General features: G+C 40.7%; 1 protein-coding gene across 10 annotated transcripts in view; it reads left to right on the top strand.

The window, feature by feature from the left end:
* Positions 1–24,358, top strand: part of CACNB2 (calcium voltage-gated channel auxiliary subunit beta 2) — a 328,309-nt gene that overhangs the window by 71,629 nt on the left and 232,322 nt on the right. The gene's annotated exons all lie outside the window — the stretch shown is intronic.

Genomic DNA, 24,358 nt, shown 5'->3' with positions numbered 1-24,358 from the left:
GGCCATCTCTGTCTTGCATTATTGGGTTTTGCTCAGATGATGCTACTGTCAAGCTTGGGAATAAGAAAAAAGAGGCGGAAGTGGGAGAGGGTCCTTAGTAGGTACAATTTCAAAACAAGGAGATGGCCACTTACATGAAGCTTTCTCCACCTGAGGCCCTCAGGATGGCATTAGCAGCCCACATTAGAGGCAGAAAAGGAAATCTTTCTTCTGACAAGACTGTAATGATATCATATTTCCTAAAATTATAGTAAGAAATTTATGTTAAATTATATAATGGGGTCACTAATGCTTCAAAGAGGGGATGCCACTGACACTGGGTCTTGGTGAATCAAAATTACCCAAAGCAAAAGGGAAAGAGGAGGCAAGATCTTCCTCCTGAGGGTGGGGGGTGCAAGTGGGAAGAGGAGCCACACTCAGAAGGCTGATGGAGAATGGAAGTTCTGGAATGGTGAGTAAGAACAGCAGGAGTGAAGCAGGAGGTGGAGGTGGGGCTGAAGCCCCTGGAAGGTTCTATGTGAGAGGTTATATAATCAAAGAAATGAATGAGGGTAATGACCCAGTGGGAAGGACTGAGTGATGGAGGAGGAAAGCTGAGAGATGGGGTACTAATGTTCTTTCAATTCAGTCTTTAATGCCCTCATAATAAATTTGTTCATCAAAAGCATGAGGGAAAGCGAGTGGTGTCTTCAGTGTATCTTCTGGAAAGAGAAAGAGCTAGGCAATCAGCATTTTTACATTATTTCAAGTGAGAAAGGCAGTGTTTTCCACTGAGCATGGTTTTGTATTCAAATGAAAACCTCGGAGTCAAAAGATTTGATTATTTGATGGCTCATTGAAAAAATAACACATTGTTATTAGGCAGAGATGGGAAGGGGCTCATTCATTCAGCAAAGCAGTGGGAGATAACTTCAGACTCCCAGCTCCACCCCTTGCCGTGTGGCCTCCCATGTGTGCACAGTGGTGACAAAGATTAGTCCACGGCTTGCGTGAAGTTCTCTTTTACTTAAAGAGAACTTCAGGTGTCCTTTAAGTAAAATGCCTACGTTCTTTTCGTGTTTTCTTTCTTCATTTGATAGTTTTCTTTGCCATTTTAGAAAGCATTTTTTTTACCATGAATATACACATAAGATAAAACATCTCAACGGTGTTTCTTATGTAGTCATATGAGTACTGTCAGTGTGGTTAGTATGAGAGATTAGTCTTACTCAGTAGCAGGGCTAGTACTGGTATGCTAATGAACAAAAGACCAGAATGCTGCCAGTGGAGGACCAGACCTACAATTTCAATGACATGCTTCTATTTGCTTATTCTTAGAAAATCAGAATGAGTATTCCCATATTCAGGGGTTGAGACAGAAGTTCAAAACTTTAGTTGTATTTCTGCTTGGGAAAATAGCATAGATCTAAAATTAGTCTTATAAGACCACAGATATGTACCCGGCCAAATTTAATGTGGGATTTTAAAGTTCATGAAGTTAAATAGTTTGAAGTAGCACTGTACAAAGCAAATAGAAAATACACTCTTAAACATTTTTTTCTGTTTTATTTGGTAAGATATCAAAATCATTTAAGAAATGTATCTCCATTTTTATGACAATGATACTTTAAATATTTTGGCATCATAAAATGTATTAAATATTAAAATATTAGCATGAAAGTATTTTTAAAAGGGATTTATTTAGTAGATATCATATTTGTTACATCAAATCAAAACACTCCTTTTTTGTGAAGTAAATTCCTGATTGTTAGCTACAGATTTATACATTTATAGTTTATAGTTACATGTGGCAATGACTAGTATAAAAGCTATGGTGTTACAGAACTTTTTAAATGGATGCTCATGATTGAGTTACTTATTTTTTTATGCAGTTGCATAAATTTGAATTAAGGTTTAATGAAATAAAATGAGATACAGCAGTAGTCCCACCATTCGGAAAAGCTGCGTTATGACCTGTAGCCCCTTCTGTATTGAAACTAGCCACCCACTTTCAAAGGAAAAGAAGAGAAAAGAAGAATCTTCTGATTTATTCCTGGGTAAATCAGCCTCAAATCTTACAGGGAATTCAGGTGACAACAATTATTTTAGCCTCAGTCACTCAACGACCAATTCTGAGATCACTGATTGTGTTCCAGGCACATCACAGCTTCACCACTGTAACACCTAAAGGGGGAATTACTGGCATAAAGTTTTACATCATAGGTTCAAAAGGGCTAACTCATCATTAGAGGGGAGGCAGGAGAGGAACACAGCATCCCAAGCTTCCTTATTCCCCAACACAGGACCCTCCAAGTGGAGTGGTTAGGGGAGGAAGTGATAGAGCTGTCAAAAATGTCTCTACTCAACAACATACATTTGTGCGATAATGCAGAATTTCCTTGCAGTTAGAAAATAAAAGCAAAAAAGAGAACTTTATCTTGCAGAGAGACCATTCACCATCACCCTCATCTGTTACCCCAAACTTTTGGCATACTATTAGTAAACAAATAATTAACTGTGGTATAATTGGAACTATTCCTAGAAAGTAAATACATCTGGTAGCATCATTGTACAGAATATGGTTCCATGGGCTAGTTTCTTGAGATTTAAATACATTTTCCTGATATATGGCACTGACTAGTAAGTAATAAGGGACAGAGAATTAAATCAGGAGAAAAGCCTAGTTTTCCCTTGGAAAACTATGAATGTTAACTGAAGCAAAACATGCCCTTCTTAAGGAATTATAAACATATAGATCTAGAAGGAATCTTGACCATCATTTGGTCAAACCTCCTCATCTTGCTAGTGTAAGATTTTTTCTCACTTTTCTTTTTGTGCTGGAGTTAAAAAAACAAGTTCTTCCTCAAGCAGACAGGCAGTAAAGCCACTCCCTCAGCCCAGTGCCAGCACAGAGTAGGGCCCAACTGTAGTGGACACAGGGTCCCTTTGCTGGTTCTGTGTGCCCTTTCACACACATCCTAGGCACTTGTGAATCTCTTTGGAGGGCTGTCTTCCCACCCCAGGGACCACTTTGCATCCTAGGGAGCAGTGTGGTAGGTGGGGGGAGTGCCAGCCAGTGGCTGACTGATGAGTGGTGTAAAGGCCAGCTCCTTGCCTTGAGTTGGGGCAGACTCTGAGATAATTTACACTCTAGTGCTTTCTTGCCTGAAATCACAAGCTCTTCAGCTTCCCACTACCTTACTGGTTTCTCCCTGGATCACTGCCTTTAAAGAAGTCACTTGGGCTTGTATCTCGGTGTCTGCTTCTGGGGCTCCTGACCGGACACTAGGAAATGTCTGTGGTATGAAGGAAGGGATGGCACCCTAATGTCTGCCTGAGAGAGGGGCAAATGATGTGACATGTGGCTGAAGGAAAGCTGCTTTTTCCCCCTTTACTTGACAAGTTAGTCACTATTGTTTTCATACAGCTCTGAGCATAATTACAAAAACTTAGGTCTTTCAGAAAATAACTTGGAGAACACAAGATAATGTGTGTATGTCTTAAAATGTGTGTACATGGCAAGTACGAATGGAAATGCAGACACACAAACATAATTTGTGAGAAACCATGTTTCACTGACACTCCTCCTCTTAAATTGACATTTAACATTGCACTCATAACTTAGAAAGGAAAACCAGCCTCATTTTTTAAGACAGACAAGTATATTAGTCCTAGATGATTGTAGATACCTGGGCAAGGAACTTCATATAATTCAGAGTCTGGGACTGGACTACTCCCAACATTAGAATTTTTTTCAAGGTGGTTTTGTCACCAAAACAAATATCTGATGAAATGAGAACGTGGAAGGTTATTGCAGACGTGGCAGGAATCCCGTTTTCAGACAAAATTAGAACACCAGCAGGTACATACATATTCTAACTTGTGTTACTACAAACTCTTAGGATATCTTTTATTTTCTTAATTAAAATGATAAGTTAGCATTTTGAATCTCACATGAACTAGAACTAAACCATGGGAAGAACGTCCAGGATTGGGGCAAATCGCATCATTCTTTTGTAGGTTCTAATCATCACTTTTGTGCAAGAGGGGATTAAGATGAGTGAACTGGAAGGTTTTGTTGTTGTTTTTTTTTAATGAAATCATCCAATGACAAGACAAATCACACGTAGCCTAGGTCAGTTAGGGATAGAATAGGAGAGGGTTAGGGGGCTGACGAGGCGGGAAGCCTGTCAGAGCCCCAGCTGTGCACCACAACAGCTCCTGCAGCACAGCGCTGGCTGGGAATGGTCCACAGCAAAGTGGAAACCAGGGCCCACGCCCTGGCTGTTTGGTTGTCGTAGGTGTTGTTCATGGTGCTGTGTTCAACTGTTTTGTTGTGCATATCCCTTAGATGTGCCGTGGGCCCATGAATGATGTCATTTTGTCCAGTGTTGTCTTGTTAAAATTGATGAGCTGCTATAGGAACTTAACTCTTATTTATACCGATGGACCTATTGGTAAAATTTGTTTCATAATATGTCATTTTGCCACAGTTCCAAGAACCTATCAACCGCATTAAATGAGGATGATCTGTGTTTGAATCCTCTCTGCCACTAGACTGCAGTGTCTTAGGGCACATGCCACACGTGTAGTCTGGTTCTCATCGAGTGTGTCTCTACTGGCCCCTAGAGAGGCACAGCATAAAAACTTGAGATACAGTGAGTTGTTGATATGTAGCTGCCCCTTTAAAATAGAAATTGTATGCTCTCTATGTGATTTAGAAGTGAAGAATGATAAAGATACACCTTTCTAAATCCATATTCCCTTTCTTTTTCCCTTTTTCCTGAGAATTCCGATTGCTTTCTGTCTTTTACTCAAGACGTGAACTAGAGTTCCAGCCCACAGCACTTCCTCGGCCTAGACTGTGTAAGCACCAGGAAGTATTTCTTGTCCTATGTAGATCTCTTACCAGAAGTAGTGATAACATCTGCATAAATCCGTAACAGGAATGGATCAACTCCTGTGTAAAATATACTGATGCCTTATTTTGGAAGTTTTTCTCTACTAGTTTTATTTTTTTTCTCTAAGCATAAAAAACAACCAAAGATGTTTATACAAAATATTTTGAGTTCTCTTTTGAAGATAATGATACATATTTTATGATTTTTTTTCTTTGGGGGTTCATAATTGAAGGACATGTTTCGAAGCATAGTAAGAACTTGCCTTTAGGGAAGAAGAGAGAATGGTATCAGTAATACTGCCTATGACGCTTGATATGTAGTCGCTCATTTAACTCTCATGATCAGTGTATGCAGTAGATTACTACCATCATCCTCATTTCACAGAAGAAGGGGCTCTGGGACAGAAGGAGGTCAAGGAAGTAGTCCCTGTTACTCAGCCAACATCTGAGCACAAACCTGTCTCTGTGTCACCGTGTGCTTACCCACTGTACTGGACAGACGTGTGAACACAGAAAAAGCATAGGAAACGAGCAATTTTAATTTCAAATTCATGGTTGTCAGTGTTTGCTTTGGTGAGAGAAAGAAGTGCATTGAATTTGTCTGTGAAACCTTAAAATAATTTTGGGGGGGAAGGGGTCAGAATTATACTAATCTCACTTTATTTCTTGGCCTTAGAATGAGTTTTGAGTCTTCAGGTGATAGAGTGGACTTATGTTTTCTCAGCTTCGTCTATTTGAACTGCTCTCTGCTTTAATTATAATTTTTGGAAACTGAAAAAAATTCTCTTGTATATTCATTAAAAACATAAGTCTAACTTTTCCAGTATCTTTTAAATAACTTGGAGAGCTTGGGAAAACTCACAGGCTTGTTCCTCACATGTGCCTTTGACATGAAATTGGCAAGATTCTGATGCAGCATCTAAACAGGCAGCACAGGTGCATGGCCTCTCGGTCCGAGAAGGACCGTCATCCCAAGGAGCCACCCAGGAGCTGTCCGGCCCTGCAGTGCGTGCCAGAGCGCGGTGTGCTTGAGCGGGCATCTCCATTTCTGAGCATGGTCGCCTCTTTTCTATGTCTAGTGACCTCAGCTGTCATTTTTGTGTGTTGGTTTGAAAACGTGTGTGCATTCAGGAGTGGAAACATCTGTTGATTTCTACTACTGTGACTGACTGTCTTTCTTTTTGTTAGGTTAAGAAAAGGATGATGTCCTAAAAAAGAAAAAAAAAAGGGCACTGTGCTGGGAGTTGGGGGTGGGGGTGTGATCTCAGGCTCTGCCAAAACTGTGACTCACGTCAGGTCTGCGACAGTCAGTGATGAAAGAGCTGAGCTGTTTTCGGGTGCTGACTGGTGGGCATTGTGCCGGGTCCATGGACCTTGTCTTTCTCCAGCAGGCGTCTTTTGAGCGCCCATGGTGTGTGAAAGAAGCGCTGCCCTAGATTCTGTGGAGCACAAAAAAGGATAAAAGAACATTGTCTCTCCCAAGGGCTCATTTGTCAACACATGGGCCACCTATATCACAGCAAATCTTATTGGAAAATTCATTTCAGTAGTAACTTAAAAACAAGCATGTCCCTTCTCTTTCTGTATCCACCTCCATACTAAACATGGCCAGCAAGTTCCCTATAGGTGGCCAAGCCTAAGAGGATCAGCCAGTGTCCCTGCCACGTGGAGAGGGCTGCTGTCAGTGAGGGGCCACGAATCTGCGAGGAACAGATGAGAGACAGAAAAAGAAGGGGGCTCTGCAGGTGCATTACAGCCTCCATTCTACTCCCTGGACAATCCTTTGTCTTGTCTTATCTTATCTCATCTCATCTTGTCTTCTCCTTTGGTCCGTAGCCATCCCTGTAGGTCTCAGAGCAAAGCCACCTTCTGTTCCAGAATTTTAAAGGCCAAGTGTCAGTATTAGTCAAAGCAGAGAGAGAGAATGAAATGTACTAGCTCTCCCTTCCCCTACCCTTTCTTACCCAGAACTTTGCAGCCTGAGCCTCCCTTCCCTAAGGTCTCTGCTGGGGGGTTGTTTCCATTTGATATTGTAGCTTATCTCTCTAGGGAAGATGCCAAGGAGCTGGATCTATTTGAGCCAAACTGCAGAGGATTATGGTCATTCATGGGCCCAGAGTACTAGGCACCGCAAAGTGCAATGCAAGGCAGACATAAGAAACGAAAAATGGGAGAGGCCCCGCTACCCTGAGGATCTCACAGGCTAAAGCACGTGTGCATTACACTTGTGCCCAGTGTGGTTACTGTTGCTGTGGAGGTATGAATGAGGCCACAGGCAAAGAGGTAGCAGTTAACTCTTGGGAAGAGAGATGAGGAGTAGGAATAAAAAAGGCATTGTGTGGGTTGAGTTGTGTCCCCCCAAAAGATATTTTGAAATCCTAACCCCCCAGCAACTGTGCATGTGACCTTATTTGGAAATAGAGTCCTTACAGATGTGCTGTATTTTGCTGTGTATAATATGCACTTTTTGCCCAAATTTTTGAGGGGAAAACAAGGATGTGCATTATACATGGATATAATGATTACACATCATGGGTATAGTAAAGGGTATAATAATCCTGTGTATAATACACACAAAAACATGGGTGTGTGTTATACACAGGAGCACATTATACATAGCAAATACAGTAGTCAAATTAAGATGAAGTCATATTTGATTAGGGCGGACCCTAATCCAACATGAGTAATGTCCCTGTAAGAAGAGAAAACAGACACCAACATACACAGGGAAGATGGCCATGGGAAGTTGGAGGTGGAAATCAGACTGAAGCATATACAAGCCAAGGAATGCCAAGGGCTGCAGGAAACATCAGAAGCTAAGAGAAAAGCATGGGGCAGATTGTCCCCTCGAGCTTCAGAGAGAACATGGCACTGCCAACACCTTGATTTCTGACTTTTGGCCTCTAGAACTCTGAGAGAACCAGTTCCTGTTGCTTTAAGCCACTCAGCCTGTGGTGCCTTGTTAGCAGTCCTAGCAAACTAACATGGTGCTATTAGTATTGTTTGAGCTCAGCCTGGACCCTGGAGTAGTTCTTCTGGTGGATAAACAAAGACAGAAAGAGGTGGGGGCTGGGGAGAAATGAGAGCCCCTTAGAAAAGAGCGCCTCACTACTGTACTGGGTGTTGGTACACTGAGATGCACTGGTATACCATAGTAAACGAAGGGCAGAGTGCTGTCGTGGCAGGGAGCAGTGGTAAAGACGGGCAGGAATCAACCCAGACAGGGTGTTTATGCCATGCTGGGAAGTCTAGACTTTACTCACTGAGGATTTCATGGCTGAATGATTGTCAGAAGGCACTTGCAGCCTCACACGCTCTACTCTCCACTCTCTCTGTGGCTTAGAGCATATCCTAGTTTGGGCCTGATGTTGTCGTGCCCTCTGGAGTCCTTCCAGATGGAAGGCTGGGTCAAGTGCGGACTGACTTAGGACGGGGAACGTGGGGGCTGTTTTCTGAAACATCTCTCCTTGCATCTGGCATTTGGTTTTGTATAACTCCCATCTCCACCCCAGACGCAACTTAATGATTGGCATATAATGTGCTTGGATCCAAACTGTGATTAAAGTCTGTTTTGTTTTTCAGATTCTTGGCACTGTTTTAGGAAACTCTTCCAATTCCTAGTCTGGTCCTTGCTTAAAAAAATCAAACCTTTTGATAGCTCATATTCCAAGATTGCCTTCACATATGTGCACTTACTCTGCACTGTGAAAAACCAGAGTTTTGAGGTCTACCTTGGTTCAATTTTTCAATTCACATCACAAACTCACTTCAGTCTTTTCATTTTTCTCTTTATTTGATTAATGATATTTCCAAAGGTAATGTGAACCTAAAAAAATTTCAACCCAACATAATGAACTATTCGCTATACTTTTTTAAAGTATCATTTTAAATATTTTAAATATTTTGAGTTTCTAAGCTGTGTTAAATAGTCTAGCATGAGTAAATTGACTGCCAAGGGGTACGAGGTTGTAGTGATTCAAATTGTCTTACTCTAAGAATTACTTCATATTTGCCAGAACAGCTCCATTCAGATAACAGTAACTGTTACTGTGTTATAATTTTAAAAGCAATGTGGAAAAAAGTACTAAAGGGAGGTGCCAGAGGCCGAATTTGAGCCCCATATCTGCCATTAACTAATGCAACAGCAAACCATTCAACTATTTTTGGTCTCAGTGTTCTAGAAAATGAAAGAGGATGTGATTAGATTCTTTCAGAGCCTACCATTGTGCAATCTTGGGTTCATTGTTTAATTACAAGCAATGTGAACTCTGAGGAAGTATTTTAACATTTGATGGCAGCTACAGCCCAAAACTTGGACTGAGATTTGAATCTTGTAGAAAGCTTTTCAATGATGGCGACATTCTTTAGCTGAGTATGCCACCTAGTGGCCATAAAGACTGAAACAGGGCTTTGCTTCAAACAGTTGAACAAAGGGCCCTTCATTAAACTTTAATGGACCATCGAATACATTATATAGACTAAGTTTTTAAAACTTGAATCTATTTTAAAAGCAGGAACTGTTCTAAATACCAGTTAATCTTGAATCTTAATTTTTCCAGAAATTTATTTTTAGTTTCTAAACACCTTCCTCCCCCTACACCCACCTCCACCTGTGCAGATCTTATAAAGCACTAAATGCTTTTGTTTGCCTCAGAGGACTGTGGAGTCTGAGACCGGAGTCCAGTGTGAGGGGCGAGGGCACAGGTACACTGTCCCTGCTGCATGGATTCCTTTTTGTCTATTACACAGACTGCAGCTTTATCGGCTTCAACAACCCTACCTGACCTTTCAGTAGGCTCATATTTAAAAAAATATGTGAACATCTTAAGAGTGAGAAGTATTATTTTCATTAAAATATCACATGTCTGGAATGATAGGAATAGGTCATGCTCTGAACTAGCATAACGAAAACTGTGAGTATTCTGTTGACATTAGACAAATGCCTAAAATCATATTCTACTTGACATTTTGTTCGGTTCCACTTGGACCCTCTCCTGAACAACCTTAGTCTGCAGTCCAAAACATGTTACAAAAGACTTGCAGTGACTCAGATAACTAAACAACTTCTCTTGCGTTTGCTAGACTTCACCGAAGTATGATTCAAGTGTTTGCAGGAGTTGATTTGCACTCAGAAGAATTGCAGTCCTGCTGTGCGTTTGGTGGGGTGCCTGCGGTGGGACAATGGGAGGGTGGACAGCATCACCAGGTAACTTAGTCCTCATCGTTGGTCTGGGGAACATGTCCAAGTGTTGTTTTGATGTTTCCTCTTCGTATTCTCAAAGACACCTCAGACTCAGCATGTCCAAATGGAACTTAGGGTCTTGCCTCCCCCAGACATGGCTCAATTCCTGTCATCTCAAACCAGGAACCTTGTAGCCATTCTTGGTAACCAACCTCTCCTTCAGACCCAGGAGCTGGTCTGGCCCCAGTTCTTCTGGTTTCACCATGCAAGTATCCTGAACAGACCCTTTCATCTCAGCCTTCCTTGGCCAGCCTCGCCTAAGCCGCCGTGCCCTGGGCCCGGACCGCTGCAACGCTTGGCTGGTCTCCATGCTCCCTCCCTCCAGCTCATCTCCCATACTGCCTGTAGCCAGTGTGATCTTTTCTAAATGGAAATCAAGTCACATATCCCTCTTGCTAAAACCCTCAGTGATTCTCCATTATTATGAGAAATACAGACGCCCTTAAAACGGACTAAAAGCCTTGCATGGTCTGGCATGACTTTCCTCTCTAGGCTCAGTACAACCATATCCCCCTTTGCTCTCTCCACACTGGCCTTTTACCCAGGATGCTTCCTCGCCCAGTCTCTGCACGTGCCAGTCCCTCTCCCTGAAATGCTGTTCCCTTCTTCCTTTTACCCAGTTGTTATAACATTATCATATTTCAGATCTCAAATTTTGTCCCCATTTCTCAGGGATATCTTGGACCTGGTGAAATAGGAAATCTGTTGTCAGCTCTTACAGCACCTAAATTTCTTCTTTGAGTCACTTGTCCAGTTGTGATTTGTAAGCTCTTTAAGGGTGAAATCTGAGTGCATTTACTCCCTAGTGAGTCTCCAGCTTATCTTCCAGTGCCTGGCTCATACTGAGTGCCTCAAATACTCACCAAGCAGATAAATGTGTAAGACATTCTCTTACCACAATGTGCTGAACTCAAAGTAAAAGTTATGCTGAAATAAAATAATCCCAACCAAAGAGAAATTTGTAAAACTCTCAGATAAATTCTAATTTGATTGAGGAGGAAACCAGCATTATGCTATCAGGCTATTTTGACCAACAGTTGTCTGCAGTTTCCTGTAGGAAATGCCAACAGAACAGGTACACGGGGCACACTCTCGTCAACACTGGCAACCACTCAGGAGGCTGCATAACTGCACAGCCCCCTGCCAGCTGTGCCCCCACTGCCCTTCGCTCTCCTAGATTCGCTGCAGAATTCTACAGTTGGCATATTCTGGTTTAGAAAATGTTTCAAATTAACATACTGTGTATCATAGAGCAAAACAAAAGCAAAAATCTAAGTTTCTAGGGAACGAAATGAATACAAATGTCATATTGTGTTCCAGCAAATGTGGAAGTTCATCTTTACTGGAGGTGCCCTGCCACTCCATTTTGACCTATAATCTTATGAGCTAAGTAGTGATTCTTCTACATTCCTACTGGAATTGGATTAAAACCCGTATCTGACTACAAAGCTGATGCTCTTGAAATAATGTGTTTGCTATCAAAAATGAAAAAGAGGAAATATAAACCAAGCCATCATAACAACCGTGTGAGGTAGGTGCTATTTTAACATGCATTTTAGAGACGACAATGATGATGTGCAGAGAGAGAAAGTAGCTTGTGCGAGGCCACAGAGCTGGTAAGTGGGGAGGCTGGAATGTGGAGGTGAACCGGGTTTGGGACATAGAACCCGTACTCCCAGAGGAGACACCAGCTGTGTAAATACAGGGAAACTTTAAAACCACCCCAAATGATGATTATTTGTAATATTAATTTTGAAATTCAGGGCAATGTAATGAGACATGGAATATGACTTAAACCGAACATTGGAAACAAATGATCCTGTATTATATGTAAAACTAAAACAAAAAAATACTTCACAAAAGGCATTTAGAATAAAAATACATTTCAACAAAGATAGATTTAAGAAAAATACATAAGATACACCTGTAGTGAGTTCTAAAATGTATTGGTTATTTTTATAGAGTGCCTTTAAAAATATGTATCTTTGTACTTTCCTGCATTTGAAAATTTTCCATGAGTTAGGATGCTCAGCATCACTAGCTATCAGAGAGATGCAAATTAACACCACAGTGAGATATCACTTCACACCAGTCTGAATGGCCATCATAAACAAATCAACAAACAAGGGCTGGTGAGGTTGTGGAGAAAAGGGAACCCTAGTGCACTGTTGGTGGGAATGCAGACTGGTGCAGCCATTCTGGAAAACAATATGGAATTTCCTAAAAAAACTGAAGGTGGAACTGCCATTTGACCCAGCAATTCCACTGCTGGGAATATATCCTAGGAATCCTGAAACACCTATTCAAAAGAACCTATGCACTCCAATGTTTATAGCAGCACAATTTACAATAGCCAAGTGCTGGAAGCAACCTAAGTGCCCATCAGTAAAAGAGTAGATGAAAAACTGATGGTACATTTACACAATGGAATTCTATGTAGCAGAAAGAAAGAAGGAGCTCCTCCTACCTTGGCCACAGCATGAATGGAACTGGAGAGCATTATGCTAAGCGAAATAAGCCAGGCAGTGAAACAAATACCATATTATCTCACCTATAAGTGGAACCTATTCTTTATGCTTTTAAAATAATAAAAAAACTTTTAAAATAGTGAAATGCATATATGTAGACTCAGATAAATTGAGAAATATTACAAGAACATAGGTGAGACAACTAAATATAGAGATATCTTACATCCAAGTAAATTCATAGATTAAGCTCCATCCCTATCAGAATCACAAAGGGATTCTTCACAAAGTTAAAAAAAACTTTAAAAATTAAAATGTTTTAGCAATATGAAAATATAAAGGGAGTGAAACAGAAATTACGCACAGTATTTGATTTATTTAGTTAGTAGGAGAAGCTTTTCTTGCCATGGAACTTTAGGTGGGTACACCACTGTGGTCTCTGCCATGCAGCTCCGTGTGGCCGCATAAGCAGCAAGGTTTGCAACGGAGCCTGTGGCCGCGTGAACTACAGGAATGCGCTGAGTGTTCAGCAGCCCAGGTCCCTTCCTCCAGCTGAAGCACAAAGGGGGTTGGTCTCACGACCTGGTACACTCTTGTGGTTACTAACTGGACTTTGCTGTTTAAACAAGTTTATAATTATTTTTGTTTGTATCTGCTTTTACTTAATTTTAATTTTATGTGTGTTTTACTGAAAAGTCAGAGAAATGACTTTTAAAATATGTATACAAATAGTAATTATCAGCTAGTGTGGCCTTTCAGATTGTGTAATATTTTGAAAGACAGGTAAACAAGCAGATTAATCTCTTTGGTTATTATATTCAAGTAACAACACACAAAAGAGGGATGTACTTGAGAGCAAACACACTAACAGGACATTCAGGAACACTTCCAACTTGCCTCCGACTGATATAATGCATAAAAAGAGCACAATCAGACAGTAGGATATGAATATTTAACAGGTAACACAAAAATTGTATTAGGATAAATAGTTAGCTATTTAAAAAAATTAGGTCCTCAGCACATGACAAAACCAATTAAAGAATTAAACAGAACCTGTGTCTGGGCGAAGAGTTTACTGTAAAACAAATTATGATTAGAATAAAAGAATATTGGTTTATGAGGAAAATGGAACATTAAAAAAGTTTCGATTTTGATGTGATAAAAAAATTTGCAAAGAGTAACAGACTGTTATTTTAAAATATTAAACTGCACAGCAAGAAAACAAAGTGACAAGACAATTCAGGAAAATATTTAAAGCAAATATATGAATGAAAAATCAAAATACCACTTAGACATTTTCTGCAAATTGGTAATCCTGCAGCAGTAAGAAATTGAATTCAATTGTATCTGTATTATAAATGCAATTAAGTAAAAATAGATAATTTTTAAAGAAACTTTGTAAACAAAATCTTGATTTTATATATTGAGATAAAAACTCATATTTATTATTTTCTAAATTATTGATATTTTTATTTTCAATAACACTGAAACAAATTTATCAAATATCCTAGTAGGTATGAAAAAAACAAACTATTTTAGAACCTGCAGGACTACCAAGACAAAATGTCTCTATTTTAAAACCAATCTGGACTCATTATTATATTAAATATTATAGAGCTCAATCCAAAATTCTGTTCAAATATTTATTTGAGCTAAAAACAAAACCAGGATTCACGAGACCCCTGGAGAGCTGGGACCTAGTGAGGCGGGAAGTTCTGTGTTTAACGGCAGGGGCACCGCGCTGCTTGCTGGGGTCATCCTGGAGAGTATAGACAGGAAGACAGGAGAAGAAAATCACAATCCAAGACAAAGTAGCAAAGTTTAATGAAAAAGGGTTTTGGTGTCCAAAGGCTGGGAGTTGAAATCTGAGCCCTGGCACCCACCCGGTGTCCTTGGACATGTCACTTCACCCTGTCCACCCTGTCTCCCTGCCACCGTTTTGCTCAGCGGTGACACTGAGCTGCTCTGCCTAGCGCTGCACTGCTGGAGAGACTTAAACCCTGCAAAGTGTGTAGGGTAGGGGGTGCTGGCTTTTCTCCCAGACTATGTAAAATCTTCAATTAGGTGGACCCCGCTGGCATTTCCATAGTACAGTGTCCTTGCTGTCTGTCACAATGACCTTGGCTACAAGTCTGTCACATCATCAGAAGGGAATTCATGACTTTTTAAACCACATCATAAAAGAGTCCCTTTGGAAGCACAGATGTCTGGTCTCTGTGTTGGGATCCATATCACATGAGGTTGTTGAATTCAGCACTGAATTTCAGACACCAGTATTTACCTTGGAACAAAAATGTGAAAACTGGAATTGGAATTATTAAACCATCTTTCCAACTCCCGTATGTCAGTGACGATGGGGTCCCTGAAAGATATGACTTTTCCTAACGTGCAGTGTAATCTCGTAAAAAGTGCTATGCACACGCCTGTGAAATGTGATACCGATCCTCGGCCACAGCAGAGATGTAAGTGCACCTCAGCAGTTTGTCATCTGGGAGTTGTGATTTCATTTGCTAATTTCAAAGTTCTGACCTGCCTCCCTGATTCTTTCCTCAGCCTTATGTGGTCAGCCTTATGTGGGAGGACCTGATTGAGGTTTGTTAGGCTTCAACAGCAAAGCATCTTTAGGGAAGGAATGGCTCCCTACCCGGTACACACAGCCCTGGGGGGTAACAAATGTCACCCCCCTCACCACAGGTTCATGAGCTAATAATCCCTGGAACCCATAACTGTGTTGTCTTACATGGCAGGTGTAATTTCATTAAGGATCTTGAGTTGAGAAGAATATCCTGGATTATCCTGGAAGGCCCAATGTAATTTTGAGGGTCCCTAAAGGGAAAGAGAGAGAAGAATCAGAATTAGAGAGGGAGATGGTGACCACTGGAGCAGAGTGAGAGTATGGAAGTGCTGGCTTTGAAGATGGGAAGGGGCCAGAAGCCAAGGGGTGGCAGCACCTCTAAAGGCTGGAAAAGGCAAGGAAACTGTAGGGCATCATTCTGTAGAGCAGCTGTAGAGAAACATTCACTGCAGAGCATCCAGAAGGAATGCAGCTCTGCCCACGCTTTGCTTTTTCCCCAGGAAGACTATATTTGGACTTCTGACTTCCAGAACTGTAAGATAATACATTTGTGGTGTTTTAAGCCACTAGCTTGGTGGCAGTTTGTAACAGCAGCCAAAGGAAACTAACACAGGTACGTGTAGTACAAAACTGCCCCTGTGGGTGTGTTGCATGTGTCTCGCTGAACCCGGGTGGACGTGTTGGAAGTAATACTGCAATATGGCGCCTGTGTTCATTTTAATTTTTGCCAAGATAATGCAAAATATGTTTTGTCTTTGCAGTTAGTCACATGATTGCCATAATTTCCTCCACCAAGAAGTGAGATCAACTATTACTAGGCATTATCCTTTCCAGTGAGTTGTTTTCCAGACCAGAGCATAGAGTTCTAATTTAAGAGAGGTTTGAAGTTCCGGGGACATGCAATGTTCCTACTTTTCCAAGTGGGAAAAGAACTTTCATGTATTCTTATTCTGACCTTGCTTCAAATATGGGTGGTTGTCACATTAGTCTGGAGTTGTGAAGCAATCCACCAGCGTCACTGGGTTGGTGCTGGGGGAGGGGAGGATGTGCGGAGCCAGCGTTCACTGTGGCACTGAGCGGGGGCGGGGCGGGAGATGTTCAGGAAGCATCCTCTGTTGGCTGTTCCACTCCAAGAATCCAGAGAACAACTCTAGGTTAAAAGACTGAAGTGCCCCCCTGGGTCTCTGGGGAAAAAAGCCTTAGGTGAATGGCTGGATGCTCTCATGGTTAATCACACCAACTCTCCATCCAGACCCCTTAGGACTGAAGCCCTGTCCCACTTTCCTTAGCTGTGTGAACTTAAGCCAGTTACATAACCTCTCTGCACTCATTTTTCCCATGTGGTACATGGGTACAAAAATGTTGACTTAAAGGATCAGTGTAAAAATTAAAAGGGAATATAGTAAACAACCCATAAATGTTAAGCTATTATAATTATTGTAATACAAGGGAATATCAGAATTTTTAAAGGGGGAACCAATAGGCTCCTCATTCTCCATTTCTTTCTGAAACAATATTTCCCCTACTTCCTCTGTTATATAAACGAGCCCAAGGTGGCCTGTGTATATTGTCTATTTCATCAGTGAGGGCTGAAACCACTTAGCTCAAAAGCTGGCTGGTGCCAAATTCAGATTCTTATACATCCAATTGTTTTAAACAGAGCCCAAGCAAACAGATTTTTAACCCTTTCCTGCCTGCTTTGTACACCCCACAAAATCTCACCCACATCTGCTGGTTGTAGATAAGGTTGAGCCTTGGGGTTATAAGGCCCCAAGCTGATTAAGTAAGCCCTCTGAGGTCTCTTCCCTGGAAGTTCCCCATTGAGCTGTGACAGACATTGCCGAGACATTGGGGTTCTTCTTTCATCCCCCTCCCCTTTGTCCTGCTCCCCTCTGCGTAACAACCCCTGTGTGCCATAGCTCTGGACAGACTGCTGCTGGGGGGGACATCCCCCCTAGTCACCCAGAAAAGCTCACGTGTGCCATTGCCACACTGGGACATACCATTTTATTGATCAGCCCTCAAATCCCTCAGATCCCTGTGTCCTCTTTTCCAACCAATACCAACTCCTAAAGAGACACTCAAGCATATCCCCCCCAACCCTTATAATAAACCAGAGAGAACCAGGGGACAGAGAAGTCAGATAAAGGAAGATTGTCAGGGACACCAATGTCAAATGACTATATTCTTTCCATTGCACCTTCAAGAAATCCTATGAAGATTTTAGACACACCTGGTGATGCTTTCCATAATAAATCTTCCCAATGAGAAAGATAAAATTTAAATGTATAAACATAAGCTTAAAAATTCAGTAGAGAAGCCTCACTTCTCCAGAGCCAATTAAGTTGATGTTAGGACCCAAATGAACTGTTCTTTAGAAAGGAGCAAAAAATGTTTATATCAAACATAATGAGTTGAACCTTTCAAAAAGGAAAATTCATAGTTCAATTATTTCACCTTTGGAACTGTCTGGTTCTCAAATTAGAATAATAAAAACGTCCATGGTGTGATAATACACTACTTTTTGAAGTACTTTATCCCTAACCAGATGACTCTCCCCAAGTTCTCCTCTTTCTGATCTTAAATTTGTGGCTTTTTCTGTTGCATCTGTCATTCTTGCAGTGTTCTCAACTAATTGCATCAACAAGAAAAGAAAATAGAGATTATCTCATCCATCCTTTTGCTTTCATGTTGCTCCATCATTAGTACAGCATTGTGAGATGAACTTTTTAATTTTAAAATTATTTTTCAATTACAGTTTACATTCAGTACTATTTTGGATTGGTTTCAGGGTACAACATAGTGGTTAGACAATCACATACTTTACAAACGGATTCCCCTGATATGTCCAGTGCTCACCTGGCACTGCGCATGGATATTACGACATCACTGACTGTTCCCTAGGCTGTGCTCTCCATCCCCATGACCATTTTGTGACTACCAGTTTGTCCTCCTCAACCATTTCATATTTCATTCAGCACCCCACTTCCCTCCCACCTGGCAACTTCTGAAGACATCTTAGAAAAGAAAAGAATGCCTATGATCTCATTTGACATGTCTAATATTACACTGCAAAACTTCTTATTGTTCTGTTTTTTAATTATATATCTTTGTCACCAAAATCTTTTAGTGGTCCATCACTCCCCTTCCCCATTGTGCTCATTTCGCTTCTTACGGTGTTTCTATGGCTTGCATTCCTGCATACACATATATTTTCAACTCCCTGATTATTTCTCCCACTGTCCAGTGTTCCTGGGAAATCCCAGGCCTGGCTAAATCTCCCCTTGACACTGCCCTGGAACTTGAGAAGATGAACATGAGGTGGGGGCAGGGGGCAGGGGTAAGAATCACAAGTATGGAGACTGTTTTTATTTAAGTTCCTGACCACAGATGTGCTGCCCTCAGTACTCCATATTAATCCTATTTCCCTGGTCATTCCACTCAACCACTTCTAAAATGACTTTTTACACCTTTTTCCTTGTTCTTAATCTTTAATACTTTCTTCCATCTTCTCATTCTCAGTTAATGACCTTTCTTCTAATTCCATCTAAGAAAATAGCAACTCTCCAAAAAGACTTTTCTACTACCACTTCCTTTAAATCTATTGTACCTGCTGTACACAAATTCTCTGCCCTCCTTCCTGCCAGCGTGGATGACCTAAGGGCCCATCTCGGCCAACCACTTCTCTTATGCAGCAGATTCCATCCCTTCTGGCCCCTCCTTCCATCCTTCTGGCCCAACCAAGGACTCTGCTCCTGCCATTATCCATGGTCTCTTTTAAAGCATCTTGTCCACCCCTCTCTTTTCTGTAATACCTCCCACTTTAGTAGAAAAATGTCTTGTCCCCACCTCTTATTGAGACTGTTTTAATTTTTCTACTCTTCACTAAACAGAATTTTGATAAACCTCTCTGTACTCTCTGCATCAGGTTGCATCTCTGTCTTGATTGAACTTCTTTCAATCAGACTTTTGCCCTAGTTCCCCCAGTGTGTCCACTTTAGTCACAAGCACCTGTGGCCTCCACCTAAATAGACTGATGATCTATTCTCCATGTACATCTTACTTGACCTCCTGTTGGTGATGGGCAGAGTAAATCACTTCCTCACTTCCTCTTCTTGCAGAGTACCACGCCGTCCTACTTTCCTCCTTCCCCATGATTGCTCTTCTTCTGACCTCTAGACGGTGAAATGCCCCAGGGATCAGTTTCCAGGTCTCTTCGCTATCCATATTCTCTAGGGGATTTCACTAAAGCTCATTTTTTAAAACAACCATTTATACGATGACTTCTACATTTCTATCTCAACCCAAACTTCTTTTCTGAACCCTGGAATCATATACTAAAATGCCTACTTGACACCTGCATTTTGATATGCTATAGGCCTCTAAAAATATGCCCTGGAAAGTATTTTTTGTTTTCTCCTCCTGCAAACCTGCTCCTCCCTGTGTTGCTCTTCTCAGTAAATGGAACCGCTGCTCACACAGTTGTTGCACTCATCTGCCCCCTTCCCAAATTGGGGTCATTCCTGATTTCTTCCTCTAACACACCATCCATCTATAGGTCAATTCTGTCACCTCTGATTTTAAAATGTATCCATCCCTGGCTTGTGTGGCTTAGTGGTTTTAGTGCTGGACAGCTTACCAAAGGGTCTCTGGTTTAATTCCCAGTTAGGGCACACACCTGGGTTGCGGGCCATATCCCTGGTGGCAGAGGGGCACGTGAGAGGCAACTGCACATTGATGTTTCTCTCCTTCTCTTTCTCCCTCCCTTACCCTCTCTAAAAATTTTTTTAAAAATTAATTAATTTTAAAATATATCCAGAATCCTACCATTTCTCAAGAGTTCTTCCCTAATGCTTTAGACCAAGTCCCCCCTCTCACCTGAACTACTGTAATTGTCTCAACAGTTCTCTCTCTGTATCCATCTTAGCTTCTTGCAGTCTCCATAGAGCAGATGGAATGCCCCTTCTGAGATGTAAATCAAACCATGTGCTCTTTTTAAAGCCCTCCAATGGTTTCTCTTTGCAATTGGGATAAAATCCAGTCCTTACAGTAACCTAAAGATCCTGAATGGTCAAGCTCCTGACCAGTGACCAGGCTCCAGCTACAGGCGCCTTCTTGTTGTTATTCCTATGGGTCAAGTGCATTCCCTCTCCCAGCCTTTCTCTGGGTTTTTATGTCCCCATATGGTCACATGTCTTAATCCCTCACCTTATTCTGCTCAGAGATCATCTTTTGTAAGGGCTCTCCCTGACCAACTTATATGAAATATAGACTTACCCTTCCCTATCTGTTATTATTTACCCCTCTTTACCCAATGCAAAAACTTTGCATGTTGATACCTTTTAATATTATTAAATATTAATAAAATTAATATTAAAACCTAACATTTAATATTTGCTCCCATTTCTATTGCCCAACTAGTTCCGTGGGATAGAGATTTGGGGCTGTTTACTGATGCATCTTCATTGTCTACAACTAGGCCTGGTGTCCAGAAGGTACTCAAGATATTTGTTGCATGAGTAGAAAATTTAAGCAATTGAGTCTTAGGTTATGCTAATAATACCAATTTATTGTGTTTATCCCCAAGGACTTATTCTTCAACATCAACTTAGTATTTCTTCCCTAATCTATTATCAGATTTCTAATATTATTTACTTAAGTTAGGAAATTCAAAACTAGGCAAATGTCTAACCAATTGTCTCAATGGATATAGTTTTTCCTGTATTTTTTATGGGCTAACCTCATATTTTAAGGTTTTTATTTTTTAAAAGACTTTACTTATTTTTAGAGAGAAACAAAAGAGAGAGAAAGAGAGGGAGAGAAACATCCATGTGCACAAGAGAAATATCAATTGACTGCCTCTTGCATGCCCCTAACCAGGGACCTGGCCCACAACCCAGATATGTGCCATGAGTGGGAATCCAACTGGCGACCCTTCGGTTCGTAGGCTGGCACTCAACCCACTGAGCCACACCAGCCATTGATTAATTAATCAGTTAATTAATTTTTTACTTAGAGAGGAAGGGGGAGAGACAGACTTAGATGTGAGAGAGAAATACTGATTTGGCTGCCTGCCACATGTGCTCCTACCAGGATTCGAACTTGCAACCCCCTGGTATAAGGGACAATGCTCCAAACAACGAAGCCTCCTGGACAGGGCAATTTTTAGGGTTTTAAAAATTCTCATTAACAATTTATATTTACCTATTTTCCATTTTTAATATCAACACAATTCTTCTTTGATTATTTTGTAGTTATTTTTAATGGGATTCTTAATATCACTAAATTTGTTTTGTATATTCTTGATGTCTAGGTTTAGCCTAGTGTTTTTAATGTCAAGGAATATTTAAGGTATACATTTATTAAAAAAATATTAAAACTTTATTAACCCTGTACTTGCAGCATAATTTGAAAAGGACCAGAAATAGTAAAAAAAAAAAATCAGTTTGTTTTCAAACTTGAGTTTAGTAGGAAACAGAAAGTTTGGCAAAGTGGGAGAATATTTCCATGGAAGTCGACAGATTCTTAAAATCTATACAAAATTTGGCTCCAAATGTTATTTTCCTGCTTTTTCTTAAAAGAAAAAATTTGGATCATGTAGAAATATCTAAAGTCTTTTACAAGTGAGTCTGAGGAAGGTCTTTGCTGGTCCTGAGCTGATTTTCATCTCTTCTTGGCTACTGTCCACCACAGTCCACCATACACAGGAGGTACCCAGCAGTCTGATATTAAATGGAGCTTATTAAAGCAATCCTTTCATCTTCTAAATGAATTAGATTAATTTGAAAACACTCAGTTTCCCATTAGGATTAGAATAATACTATATGCTTTTTTTTGAAGAGAAGATGAACTGAAAAAGCACATTAAAGCACATTTATATATTTATATACAGTGTAAAATGAATACAAGGTGATATTAATAGAGATTAATACCAAATGTCTATTTTAGATAGTTTAGTAAGTGATTTTTGAACATCTATTCTAACATAGATTTAGTAATTTTTATGTAACTCCATTTCTGCTAAAATGTGTACATACATACCAGCACAGACAGACATACATCTTCTGTCACTTTTTTAGCTCCTATTCATGTCTAATCCTCCAAAAAACATCTTAAATGTAGAGATTGGCCATGCTGCAAGGCAGCTGGCTTGATTATTTTAATGCATCTCCTCCAACCCGTCCCTCAGGCTGGTCTGCCTGCTCTCAGTTTTACCCCACCTTTTCCAAGTTGTCCATTCTACACATGGGGAGTGCTTCAAGCAATAACAACAGGAGCAAGTATTTTACCTTTGGACAAACTAAAGATTTACGATTTGAGATCTCCCATACTTGTGACTTTTGTAATAGAGTTAATGTAGAAATAAAACCAAGGCAATTGTTTTCAACTACAGCATTTATCTGTGCCTTCCTCCATTTCCATTTCCCTGTCTCTACTATCTGAAGCCCTTATCCAAAGACCCAACATCATGAAGCCTTCAGCTCCAGCACCAGCGTCCTCCCAGCTGCTTTCTTATTCCCAAAGTGCTCACTCACTGAGGCTGCATACCTCCTCTTCATCCCGTTCTCTGCAATTTCTGCATGGTAATTAGGTGTTCAGAGAAAAAGCCATTGGCTTTAAGGACAAGCATAAACCTTAGTGAGTGACCTTGTCTTAAGTGTTCTTGTCTTCTCTTGTACTTCCAGCTGGATTATTGGTTTATCAGAAGGATCTGTGTTAAACTAGCCAAATAAAATCGGTCCTAAGGTCAGTGTCATCTAATATTTATAAGCTCATCAATGAGAAACATATTCAGTGGGATTGTTTGAAGGACACAGAGTCTATCACTGCTACTCTGGAGCCCTGGACCATTTTATACAGCACCTGACCTAGCAGTTCTTCAAACATTTGGGAGAATTATCTTCTGAAACCATATTCAATGGATGCGTTTTTAGAGGGATTTTTTCCCATATTTTTTCTGCACTAATTAAAGTCATTTCTTAAGCCATTTTTCTTAAATTATGTATTCTTGGAAAATAAACATTTCATTCAGATAAAAGAAATAAACATTAAAAAAAAACCCCAAAACTTGGGCCTTGGCCAGGTGGCTCTGTTAGTTGGAGCATCATCCCCTGCACCAAAGCATTATGGGTTGGATCTCCATAATCTAGGGCGCAAACCTAGGTTGCTGGTTCAATCCTCCATCTCAGTGTGTATGGGAGGCAACCAATTGATCTCTCTCTCTCTCTCTCTCTCTCTCTCTCTCTCTCTCTCTCTCTCCCTCTCTCTCTCCCCCTCTCTCCCTCTCTCTCTTCCTCTGTCTCTTCCTTTCCCTCCTCTTCTCCCTCCTTCCCTCCTTTTGTGTCTAAAATCAATAAGTATATCCTCTGGTGAGGGATTAAAACTCAGTCAGTCAGTCAGTCAGTCAGTCAGTCAATCAGTCTCTGGAGATTTAATGGTTAGGTGCAAGAGCTTTGGAGTTCAACAGGTACAGGTTCAAATCCTATTTCTACCTTAACCCAGTGCTCATTTATAATCCAGGGATAAAAAAATAACAGTACCTTCTTGATAGCTGGTATGAAGATGAAAGGCATAGACTCACTCATGGCTGTGCAGTAATGTCAGGTCTCTTTGTGATCATGATTGCTGATAACACCGTGGGCCAAGCCAAATCTGTAAGGAGTTAGGTCTCTTCTCTGTCCCATTCTCTCCTCCCTCCCCCTGGACTATTTTACTGACTGTTGCTATGGGGTGAAACTTAGTTTTCAGTGAAGGTCAGTCTCACAAGCAGCTCCTTAAAACCCATTGTGGCATTTACCACGAGGACGTCTTGCAGGCGTGCTGTTCATCACTTTACACAATGTTCCTTTTTATGGGGACCTCCAGGAGGAGTCAGTGCCTCGTGTTAGTGCCAAGCAGAGTCGTTCTTGTCAGCATTTGGTTTATTTTAAGCGCATGGACAGCAATTTATATAACTGACCGAGTTTCCCTTTTTGAGTGGGCTGCTAGAAAGCTTAGAGCCAAATGTATGGCTCATTTGTAAGAAGTGCATCAATTATTATGGGATGCATTTCGAACCTCATTTCTGCCTTGGTTTTTTTGTCCCCATCTTTGTTGCTCTTCTTTTTTTTTAATCCCTCTTTTATTTTATGCTATTTCAATGTTATTTTAAAATGTATTCTTGTCAATTATTTCTTAAATTATTTCTGACTCAAGAT

This window comes from Phyllostomus discolor, chromosome 1, assembly GCF_004126475.2.
Source record: "Phyllostomus discolor isolate MPI-MPIP mPhyDis1 chromosome 1, mPhyDis1.pri.v3, whole genome shotgun sequence".
Classification (NCBI taxonomy): Eukaryota; Metazoa; Chordata; class Mammalia; order Chiroptera; family Phyllostomidae; genus Phyllostomus; species Phyllostomus discolor.
This window is presented reverse-complemented; position numbering and strand designations above follow the sequence as displayed.